Below are 12,812 nucleotides of genomic sequence, written 5' to 3' on the forward strand. Positions count from 1 at the left end.
TTCAATAAATGAAGGAATAGGTGTTGTTTAAAGGAGAGAATGGATGAGGAATGGCAAATGGAGATGGGAAGAGAATTCTAGAGGGAGGTTGCACGTATGACGAAGGATTTGCTAAAGAAGGAGGTTCTATAGGAGGGCATATATAAATCATTCGGATGGGATCTGGTGTTTAATGAGTGGATGGATGAACGAAGAGTGAGGAGATCTATGATATAGGTAGGTTTTTTGATGTTAAGAACTTGGAAAAGAAAAACACCAAGGAGGTATTGCCTTCGGGAGGTTGGATAGAGCCACTTCAACTCGGAATACCAGCGGGAGACTTGAGAGTGCCTAGGGAACCCAAAGATAAATCTTACAAAACAATTCATGAGTCTCTTCAGTCTCAACTCTAGTCCTGCAGATAGCCCTCCATACACCAAGGATCCGTAGTCGAAGTGGGGGAAGACGAGAGAGGATACTAGGAGCTGACGAGTGTTCTGAGGAATGGAATTACGGAATTTTAGGAATTGTTTGAGTACAGTTATGGATTTGCGTGTGATTTGGGAAATATGGTTATTCCAAGAGAGGTGTTGATCAAAAGTGACACCAAGGTTTTTTATTGTAGGATAGAAGTGAATCGGTTGGTTGTTAAGGAAAAGTAGAGGACAGTAAGGGAGGGTATGAAGGAGGCGCTTGGAACCGATAAGAATGGCCTTCGTTTTTTTGGCATTCAGCTTCAAATCATTGTTAGACGCCCATGCGTTAATGCTGTCAATATCTTCCTGTATCTTTTGGATGGCCTCAAGCATTTCGGAGGGATGGAAGGACAGATAGATTTGGAGATCGTCTGCGTATAGGTGGTACTGTGCGTAGTGAATGGAATCAGGAAGATCATTGATATAAATGGAGAAAAGGGTTGGTGAAAGTGAGGAGCCCTGAGGAACACCTTGTGACAGAAGCAGGGGAGAGGAAAGAGGTTTATTCGGAATGACAACTGTTTGGGAACGATGGGACAGGAATAATTGCTGCATTTTGTGGTAAATGGAGACAAACTAAAATCTCTCTGTTTATGGAAAGCACTAATTGACCCTTACTGTAATAATTTTAAATTCTTTAGCTATCAAATATGCCGATGACACATGCGTGCTCTCATCATAACCCTTCAATTGCATCCATAACTGTCCAATCACGTATCACAGCTCTCCAAGGATGGTGTCGAAATAGGAAGATTAAAACAAATCCCATTAAATCATCTTTATCCTTTGTCGTAATCCTACATACTGCCCTACAGTATCCTATATTCCTCTTACCCCTGCCGAGCTGATCCATTTCATCGGACAACATCTGGACAAACGACTAACCTGGAATTCTCACAAGAAACTGAAAAAACAGGAAACTGTGCGTCAATTCCGACTATTACACAACTTAATAGACAAACGGTTCAATCTTCCAATCCATTACAAAAGACAGATCTACATGACTATAATAAGGCCTATCTGGACATACGGAATTGAGCTTTAGGGCTCTACCAAACTTTCAAAATCCTTTGTAAAATCTCCAATAGTTCTAGCTTTGTCACTAATCAAATCATCAATATTGTTCCATATGCAACCGAGCTAGTCTGAACCAGATATCAATCCATCCATTATAAATTCCCTAACCAACCAAACCCACTAGTTTCTAAATTTGCTTTCTCTTCCATTCCCGATAATCTTAAAAGGCGCCTGAAAAGACGTTGGCCTCGAGACCCTCTAATGTAGAAATATTATTAGAATGCAACCAATGGGTAGTTTCTCTACATGTCTGTATCATACCATTTTTTATGGAAATACAGTTGTAAATTTCAATGAATAAATAAAAAAATATATTTATTTCCGAATATAATAATGATCGCATTTTCAGGATCATTATTTGAGCTTCGATTATATATTAAAATACGAAAATCAAATTTACATTTAAAAATTTAGGCTTAGGTAGTTATTTTGTTCCTAATTTAAATAAGAAAAAATTAATTAAACTATTAAAGTAATAAAGAATTCCAGAACTCGAAAAATAATGCAAAATGAAAAATTCTATTCCCTCCTTGACTAAATAATTTTTTACAGTGGACGGATAAAAAAGATTTGCAGCGATTTCAACAGTCAAAAGTGACTGTTGTATAAATTTTAAATTTAACTAGACCCACAATGTCTAACCTTAACGATAGGAATTGAGGATTTAGACTGTTATCTCTATTTCAGGTAACCTTGGTAACATGGTAACAAAACCGTAGATCAGAAGCAGGTTAAATTACCGCAGTTTACTAAACTCTTAAATAAATCAAAAGGACTTTGGACAAAAGTTGATTTTTGCCCCAGCAAAAAGGTTTTATTCACGATTTTGGTTTTTTACTCCACAATTTTGCATCATTTTGGGTTTTTTAACGCTCAAAAATCTGGTCTCTTGTAATAAATTAGAGGAAGATAAGACACGGCAACGTCTCTCTGTACCTACAATTAGTACAAGAGCCCAAGAGGAAAAAAAGGCAGATATCTCATCCCAATTTTCGATTACATTAATGAAAACCATGTATAATTACTAGTCAAAATTGATGAGTCTGCCAAGTATAGGTATGGGAAATAAAAAGTGGCGGCTGTTTCAAAACGTTAAAATTAATTAATTTTTTATTCAGAGCTCTTAAAACTATCAACAACAGTAGAAAATCTAAGAGAACGTCATTTAAAGTAGCGTACATTTGCTAAAATATGAGCCCTAATAGAGTTAGGCTGATTTTTCAATGCATTTTTTTAAAATGAAATTTTGCTTTTTAAAAGGCTATATCTCCAGTACTATTGGACGTAAATAACCCTATTAGGGCTAATATTTCAGCAATAAATTTTCACTTCTTTAAATAATGTTCATTTAGATTTTCGAGTGTTGTTGGTATTTTTTAAGGTATAGAGCTCCAAATGAAAAATTAAGGTTTTTTAAGGTTTTGAAGCAGCCGCCATTTTGTATTCCCTCTACCTATACTTGGCAGACTCATCAGTTTTGACTAGTAATTGTACATAGTTTTCATTAAAGCAATCAAAAATTGGGGTTAGATAACTGCCTTTTTTCTTCCCAACTCTTGCACTAAATCCCTCATATGAATTCTCTATCACACAAAATGCCCTTCATGTCGAATCCTACCACTTAAACAGAAATACAGTAAACTATTTCTCAGAAGATCAAGAAGGCCTTACCATCGTTTCAATATCTCGAGAGATACGACTAAAAGATTCAACCTAACATTAATCAACATTTGTGACATTAAACCCAATTACGCTATGGGATATCATGAGGTCTGCGTGAGAGGGCTTGATAACATTCCAACCAGGAAGTATATTACTCTATAATGTAATTAACACTTTAAAAACTGGGGCATGCGACCGTCATAATGGAGCGTGTCCATGCGATGATGCTATCGATGTATGTCATCATAGTTTGGTAATGGCTTGTCCTCATGTACAATAAAAAGCTCTTGATGAAGCATATGGTCGAATTAATTATATAGGCATTTCCTTTACCTTATCAATTACCTCATTATTCTATTTCTGAAGTTGAACGACTGATGTTACTTCTTGGTAAGCTAGGGAACGCTTCCACTCTTCACCCGTTCTCCTACCCTTCAGCCTTCTCTATTTAGCCAAAAATTAAATGCTTACTTAGGTTTGGATAAATAGATTATTTAGGTTATATGACAGGAGGTAAACACCAGCATATTTTTTTTTGTAGGTTAAAATTATTTTTAATATGAAAATTAGTAACTGATAAATGGGCCTTATGGGACAGTAGACCTGATAGTGATACTGCACTGCCATGACAGTAAATGTCTCGTGACGATAACTGCCACACAGTTTACACCATCGCAGTCCTGTCATGAAAGTAGATTTTCAAGAGATTAGGTCCACTATTATTAGTACAGTAGTGACACGGTGGAGAAAAAATGACCTAAGCTTAAGTTTCAATTAAATTACACTCGCAAAATTTATGCAAGTATATATAAATTACTAAACTATTCTGATTTTATTTAAATTGAACTTAACTTGCATCCATTATTGAAGAACTATTAATGAGGCTAAGTATTTAAAATGATTATATTTCTATTTCTATTTGGAAGACTAAAATTCAATTTTTTAAATTATTAAAACTACCTACTTTTTTCGTGTTAAACGAATATGCAAGGCTGTGTAGAAAGGAAAATTTTAAAATTTACTTGAAGAAAACGTATCTTTTTAATTTCCCCTCCAATGTCACATAACTACTTACCTTTACTTACTCTTCTACTTACCTTTTCAATTAAGTATTTACACGTACCATTAACCTAAAAACTAACAAATAATAACAGTACAAGAGCCCAAGAGGAGGAAAAGCTCAGTTATTTCTCCCCAATTTTTTATTACTTTAATAGAAACTACGTATAATTACTAGTCAAAATTGATGTATGAATACCCGGTGTAGTTAGGGGGAATAACAAATGGTGGTTGATTCAAAATGTTAAAGACAAAAATAATTGTTCTCCATATCTTTGTAACTACTTACAACACTAGAAAACCTAATAGGATATCAAATAATATAGGGAAAATTTAATGAAATATGAACCCAGTAGAGCTATTTACATTAAATAATTCCCGAGATACAGTTTTTTAAAAGTAAATAAAATAATGTATTTAATGAAATATATACTGGCAAATCAGTAGTGGGAAATCTTTATCTTGTGGACCATGAGACGTACAGATGTGTATAAGCAACCAAATTAAAGCTAGCAATGTGCTATAAAGTGAGTGACGTTTATCTTCGTAGAGATAGTAGTTTTTATGATATTTGCATAAGAGTATGAATTTAGCAAATCAACTTTGTCCAAATAATTAGAAATCAAATTATTTTAGCAAATATCACGAAAAATACCACTCTTGCAAAGATAAACGTCAGAAACTACGAGAAAGCACATTAAACTATCTTCAATTTGAATACATTTACCAAATTCACTAAGTACAGATTTCCCAGTACATTGTTTATGAAATGTAGCTTTTAAAAACAATTTATCTGTGCAACTATTTAACGGTAAACATAGGGCTCATATGCAATTGCATAAATATTCGGGCTCTAAATTCTCCCGTTAATTCACCCTTTTTCGGTTTCAATATTTACGTAAAACTTTATTTTCGAAAACCTTAAGAAGCTGTTCATCGCTTAGTGTAAGAAGCCACGTCTCGCATCCATAAAGAACAGTGGGAAGGATAATAGTTTTGTAAATACTAATTTTTAAGTTTTTGGATACAAGGCGCGAGCTAAGCTGTTTCGAAATTGAAAAATAATAAGAATTCCTAAGAATTTTTTCCTCATCAATTTAGTTTATTCTTGATACCGTAGAAGCTTTTTTTTTTTAGGAAATCATAATAGTATAGTACAAGCATGTAGAGAAACTACCCATTGGTAGCATTCTAAAAACATTTTCACAATTTAAGGTCTCGAGACCATCTTCTTTTCAGAGGTCTCAGAGGGTTGTCCGTATTAAAAGAGGAAGCAAGATTAGAAACTAATGGGTTTGAGTGGTTCGGGATTTTTTAATGGAAGGATTGATATCTGGTTCAGACTAGATCGGTTAAAAATGGAACATTAAGGTCTTTGTGGGTGATTTTATTTGTGACAAAGTAGGGAGAATTTAGGATTTTACGAACGATTTTGGATTATAAGGATTGGATACGAGAGGAATTCGAAGGTTTAGTGGAGCCCCAAAGCTTAACGCCGTATGTCCAGATAGGCCTTATAATTGTCATGTAAATCAGTCTTTTGTAATGAATTTAAGTTTGGACCGTTTGTCTAGAAATTGCTGTAATAGTCGAAATCGACGTGCAGTTTCCTGTTTTTTCAGTCTTGTGTGAGGACTCCAGGTTAGTCGTTTGTCCAGATGTAGTCCAAGGTAGCGGATCTGTTCAAGAGGAGTAAGGGCAACATTATTGAAGTATACTGTAGGGCAGTCAGTAGGTTTACGACGTAGGGTAAAGGTGATTTGATGGGATTTGTTGGAATTTATCTTAATCCTAAAATTACGACATTCTTCGAGGGCTGTGATATGGGATTGGAGAGTTTGAGATGCAATTAAAGGGTTATTATTAACAGCGAGTACGCATGTGTCATCGGTATACGTGGTGAGGATAGTGTTAGGATTGGTTGGGATGTCTGCTGTATAGACTGTGTAGAACTGTAGAATACTTAGACCTATCTACCTTTTCATACGTATTTCCTCCTATATCAATATCACCGAAATAGCTCGCGTTTTTACTGCTTACGAAATATTTTTTTTAGCCGTATTTATTTCAAGACCTAGTTCCTTACTGGAGTTTATTAACGCGGTTCTATTTAGTTCTATAGTCCCTTGTCCTCACCCAATAATACCAAATCATGAGCAAACCCAAATACCGGCCAATAAAACCAAATTTTACCACACAAAGTTAAACCCTTTTCGGTATTCATTAAACTTGTAATGACGTATTCTAATGCTAGATTAAATAAAATAGGAGATAAAGAATCGCCTTGTTTTAAACCCGGCCGACCCTTGAATTTATTTGAATAATGATTACCGATTCGTACCTTATTAAACGTTCCGGTCATGCACATCCGTACGAGATTTACTAACTTCTTTGTTATTCCTTGTCCAATCAGAATATTTTACAGCTTCTGGCGGTCAATGGAATCGTAAGCCTTCTTGAGTTCAATAAGGCCGATTATATAAATATATAATGCTGATGAACTACCCCGTTGTATACCAACTTTTTCGGTAATAATTTACGTAATGAACAACTTTGATCAATAGTTGAACTATTTCGTCTAAAATCACATTGATAACCTCCGATAATTTCTTCAGCATATTCCGTTATTCTAGTAGTTAAATAACATACAGGAAGGAGTGAGATTCCTGGATAGTGATTACAATCTACCGTCGGACCCTTTTTGTGAACAGGAATAACGTACAAGAGCCGGGATGAAAAAAAGGCAGTTATCTCACTCCAATTTTTGATTACTTTAATGAAAACTATGTATAATTACTAATCAAAATTCATGAGTCTGCCAAGTATAGCTAGTGGGAATAAAAAATGGCGGCTGTTTCGAAACCTTTAAAAAACATTAATTTTTCATTCGGAGCTCTATATCTTAAAAACTACCAACAACACTAGAAAATTTAAAAGAACATAAAGAAGAGTAAATTTAAAGAAGAGTAAATTTTCTGAAATATGAGCCATAATAGAGCTATTTACGTCCAATAGTTCTCGAGATATAGCTTTTTAAATAGCAAAATTTCATAAAAAAAGGCACTGAAAAATCAGAAGTTAGTGAATCTATTTGAGAAATCTATATCTCAATAACCATTTATCGTACAAATGTCTATTAGCACTCAAATTAAAGCTAAATAATTGTATTATAAAGTATTTTATGACCTTTATCTTCGTAGGAATAGTAGTTTTCATGATATTTGCTAAAATAAATTGATTTATAGTTGTTCGGACAATAGGTTTGATTTATGAAAAACTTTATTTCAGAACCCATTGGATGTAAAGATGTCTGCCAGCACCCAAATTAAAGCTAGTTAAATTTACTATAAAATATTTTTTAACTTTTATCTTTGTAAGAGTAGTAGTTTTTTTATGATATTTGACAAAATAAACGCACAAAATGTTAATTGCTAGTTGTTCGTATAAAATGTTGGATTTTGGAAAAAATGTATCTCTAGACCTATAAGACGCACATATGTCTGCCAAGACTCAAACTAAAGAAAATTTAACTTACTATAAAGTATTTCATGACACTTATCTTCGTAGGGGTAGTAGTTTTTATGATATTCACATATGAATATAAATTTGGCAATTGAAAGTCGTCCGAACAACTATAAATCAATTTATATAAAAACAAATCATGAAAACTACTATTCCGGTAAGTAGTTTAAACGTAAAGGTATAAACTACTTTGTACTACATTAAACTTGCTTTAATTTGCGTGCTGGCAGACATCTGTAAGTCAAATAGTTTTTGAGATACAGGTTTTTCAAAATAAGTTCACCGACTACTGATCTTTTAGTACGTTCCATACAATATTTTTTGATTAATACCTCATACTTATAAGGCTCATATTTTAGTAAATTTACGCTACTTTAAATGATGATCTCTTAGATTGTCTACTGTTGTTGGTAGTTTTAAGATATAGAGCTCTGAATAAAAAATTAATTAATTTTAACGTTTTGAAACAGCCACCATTTTTTATTCCCCCTACCTATACTTAGCAGACTCATCAATTTTGACTAGTAATTATACCTAGTTTTTAATTAAGTAATCAAAAATTGGGGTGAAATAACTGCCTTTTTTCTGCTCTTGGGCTCTTGTATTAGTAGAGATTCCTTCCATTCTTCAGGCATTTCCTCAATTTCCCATATCTTTTTAACCAAAAGGTGTATTTTAGAAGCTCCAATTTCCTTGATTAGTTCTCTAGGTATATTGCCAGTTCCCGCGGCTGTATAGGTTTTCCATTAAATGAAATATTACAGAAAAAGTTGGAATACAACGGGGTAGTTCATCAGCTTTATATAGATTTCCAAAAGGCTTACGATTCTCTAATGTATAATATTCTGATTTAACAGGGAATATCGCAAAAATTAGTAAATCTCGAACGGATGTGATAGTATTTAGGTTCTACGGTAACTAGAAAAAACAAAGTTGATGAGGAAATAAACGCGAGGTTGAAGGCGGTAAATGGTTGTTATTTTTCAATTTCCAAACTGCTTAGCTCGCGGCTACTACCGAAAAACTTAAAAATTAAAATTTACAAAACTGATATCCTTCCTACTGTTGAGTTGTGACGTGGCCTCTTACACTGAGCGATGAGCAGCACCTTAAGGGTTTCGAAAATAAAGTAGTATGTGAAATATTCGGATCGAAAAAGGAAGAATTGTGAAGGCTACACAACGCCGAATTGAGGGAACAGCACCCGGTAAACATAATTCAAGTTGTTGCATTGCGGCGTGTAAGAGGGGTGTTGAAGGTTGAAGGGCTTAGTAGCGAACTTATCTCTAAAATGAAAATAAACACTGAAGGGACGGGTGAATGTCCGAGGGGTAGACCGAAATGTAGATAAGAGGAGTGCGTTAAAACTTATTTAGTAGAATTGGGTTTGGAGGTGCGTCACAGGAAGGATGTATGTAGAGTGATTAGTGGTAACGGCATTGGTAAGGGGCGTCTGTAGATCAGGAAGTTGAAGCGTAGGTCTTTACAATCTCGAAACTACAGCGGCGCCGGTTCGAATCCGGCCAGAGGCTCGACTTTTATTTCTGTGGTCCGACGAAATGAAAACTTGACCCGCCACCATGGTTGTAGGGTGGTCTCCTTACATAACTCCCCCCCTCCCTCCGGTACGTCAGAAATGACCAGGAGTGGGTCATAAAAAAAAGTTGAGTGGTATTGGTCAGCAGGCCAATACCAATGTGACATGTTCCCGCTAAACATAACCCGTACCTGTATAATTTATATATAAAAGATTAATGGTCATTTTATTTAAATAATACTCGATTCAAACTACTGAATAAATATTGATATTTACAAAGTGGTGTACGAATAAGTTTTAGTTTTATCTTTATTTTTTTAAACAAATAAACATTTGTAGGCATTAATTGGCTCCTGGCCACTAACCTTCCTAGGCCATTCCCTTTCCTCTAACGTGAGAGATATTTGTTAATTAAAAATCACACAAACGAACGTTGTCACCAAACTTGTCGGGACAGCAGCTTCAATTCAGAAGGGGCACAGGTACAACTCCAGTAAAGGATGAATGTCTTCTACTTCGTGACGTACATACGGAATGCAATTCAACTTCTTCTCAAATCAGGATAAACTCAGTAAACTGTTGATTAGCCCCACTTTCCTGCCCTAGTTACATAAAGGGTTCACCTGATTGCTTAAACGTCTTGTAGGTTGGCGTGACTACTAGTAGCATTACCTTCAATTATTATATTCCTTTACCCGGTTGATTTTTTCTTATATTTCATCGTGGTAATTGATATTGGACTGGATTGGGAATGGATTTTAAAAAGATAAGCAATCCTGAATCAACTACATGTTGACGTGATGATATTAAGATCTATATTTTCTTTGGGAGGTTCTGGTTGGCCGAGTCTTTTATGCCAAAATCTAAGAATTCTCTTGTTAGAAGCAGTGTCAGTTCGAATCTAGACTTTCATTTCGAGGTAGACCTCGGGAATAGTTCTCGACGTTTCCACTAGGTTAGTGACCTGTGTAATAACCCATCTTTCTTGCCCTCTGTTGGAGAAAGTTAAACCGCAAATAACAAAAATATGTATGATCTAGGATGAGGTATGTAAGGAACGGTCTTACTTCAAAAGCGTATCAAACCTGCGTGCCTATTTAATTATTAGAGGCATTCGGACTTAAAACATGGAAACTAACAAAATGAAAACTTTTACAATGTTAAAATGTTTGTTAGTTTTATATTTTTAAATCTTTGTTATATCGTTCCATCTTCAACCAGCATTCACTTGCTATAACTTATTGCCAATCTAATTAATTTTAAAAATAAATTCAAAACTCCTTTAAAATTTAATGAGCCCGAACAGAATCCGGTGATGTAAAAAACTTCACCTCTCAATAAATATCAGAAACCATTTTGACGACGAATGATGAAAATTTCATGCTATATTTGTAAAATTTAAAAAATCGAATATTTATACGAATATAAAAAGCAGACTAATGCAAATGGTTTCAAATTTTTTAAAATCGAAAACTGCCCAATCGAAATTATTTGAAACATTTTCATTTGAATCATATGATTCACTTTGTGTATACTTTGTAGGTTATGTTTCTCCTTTATGTACAATCATATTAATTAAAGTGAAGATGTGCGCTAACAAATCAGGAAATGCCTGCGTTTCTTCTATGGTGGTACTTATGTGCAAGTGAAAAAAGGAATTATTGTAAAATTGAAGAATATATTCTGAAATATTAGTATATTCTGTTTTGTGACGAATCTTAAGACATTTTCTATTAGTACCTACTGAAGAATTGATGAAAAACAATAATAATCGGGAACTCGGTGGCTATTGCATTGAAAATCGTTAATGCCATACCACTAGATACCAACAAAAACTGAATTCGTAATATCGGTCCTAAAGCAGTCCTTCGAACTACATCTAGGTTTATTTGTGAAGATATGAAATGAATAAGAACGGAAAATTTTTGGAGATTACAATGTACTCTTTAGGGGCTTCGGAGTAATTTTCAAGGTGATTACATATTTTAAAAATGTATTCTCAAGTATTTGCTAGAAATCTATTCTAGCAAATACTCGAGAATACATTTAAACACAGAAATAAAAGATTTTTTAAAAGTTTAAATAATCTTAAATTCAACAAAATATTAAATTAGTATTTTTACTTTCACTTTCTGTTATACGAAATTTCGTACTTTAATTACTTTTTGACAACCCCACTTGCTTTAGGACAGTCTCTAGAGGGATCTCAGTGCAGTCGAAACCCCTGTCTACGGTAATATTGCTGGAACATGTCCATTTCAAAACTAAATTAAAACTTTTTTTTTTGTCAGATGGGCTATTCATATTCAATTGGATATTCAATCTCAATGCATATATTTTAAAAAATCATTTTAAATATTCAATTAGAGTGCTTCCAATGGGTAGTTTCTCTGTATGCCTGTATCACTCCATTTTTATATTACATCAAATTTACTTAATATGTTTTTATGTAAATACAGTTGTAAATTGCAATAAATAAATAGAAAAAAAATATTCAATAGTCAAAGATGGTTCAAAACAATGTTCCAATATTATACCTACAATGTTGTACGGTATAGCAATAAGAAAGTATACATCTAACTTTCTAATGAAAGAGGTATATTAAAACATTCTTACTGTTAATAAATTGCTTCAGAAAGAATATAAAGAATAATAGGTGTCTAATAAAAAATTAGATGAGATTATCTAAGTGGCCAAGTCAGACAAATATTTCGTACTTCGTTACCGCTTATAGTAAGTAACCTTTATATGATCCAAAGAAATTATATAGGAACATTTTAAAGATAAATTGTATATATGAGGTTCATTCTATTACATCAAATTCAAAAAAATTTACCTTGAAAATTTAGACTTGCCTCCTCTTTCCTTGACACTTGCTAATATTTACTCTTTTTTTTTTAATTTTTACATCATATCTATTTAAAAAAAAATCATTGTTGAAAAAGGTGACTAAAAATGAAAACTAATATAAAATGCAACAATCAATTTTATTGACAACACATGTGTATATAAATAGCGACTATGTGCTGGTGGTGCATGTGCTGTTCAAGGTGCTGAGTTGTGTCCCTTACCTTGAGCGGCTCGTTCCCGACTGGCAACGGCCGCGGCACAGTTGATCAATAACCAACCCCTTCGCCTTACCCTTACCCCTGTAGTTAATAGGCTATTGTAATAGTGTCCATGTCTACATCGGCCACTCTCTTCCAGCGAGGCAATGTCTGTATTTTTGGATAATATATCAGTTAACTTTGCGCTAGTTCATTGGGAGCCCAAACTCGGAAAACGCATTTAACAGTTTTTTCAAACACATCCTATATAATCTATTATATACTGTTTTAAATTTTCTTTTCAATTCAGATTTATATGTATCTAAGAAAACAACTTATATCCTAATTCCAATAACTAAGAAAAATAAATTTGGTAAACAAGCTGAAGAGTTTCATAAATGAAGTGGCATTAAAAAAACAAAGCAATTGTGACAGACTTTTGAGACTTTATTT

At 33.8% G+C, this 12,812-nt stretch overlaps 1 protein-coding gene across 1 annotated transcript in view; it reads right to left on the minus strand.

The window, feature by feature from the left end:
• Positions 1 to 12,262, minus strand: part of LOC106687298 (normal mucosa of esophagus-specific gene 1 protein) — a 109,012-nt gene extending 96,750 nt beyond the window's left edge. Inside the window, exon 1 of the mRNA XM_014431096.3 lies at positions 12,149 to 12,262. The gene's annotated coding sequence lies outside the window, so the exon portion shown is untranslated. The remainder of the gene's footprint in view (positions 1 to 12,148) is intronic.
• Positions 12,263 to 12,812: the final 550 nt, after the last annotated feature.

This window comes from Halyomorpha halys, unplaced genomic scaffold (genome assembly GCF_000696795.3).
Source record: "Halyomorpha halys isolate HHAL.00 unplaced genomic scaffold, Hhal_1.1 Scaffold945.1, whole genome shotgun sequence".
NCBI lineage: Eukaryota > Metazoa > Arthropoda > Insecta > Hemiptera > Pentatomidae > Halyomorpha > Halyomorpha halys.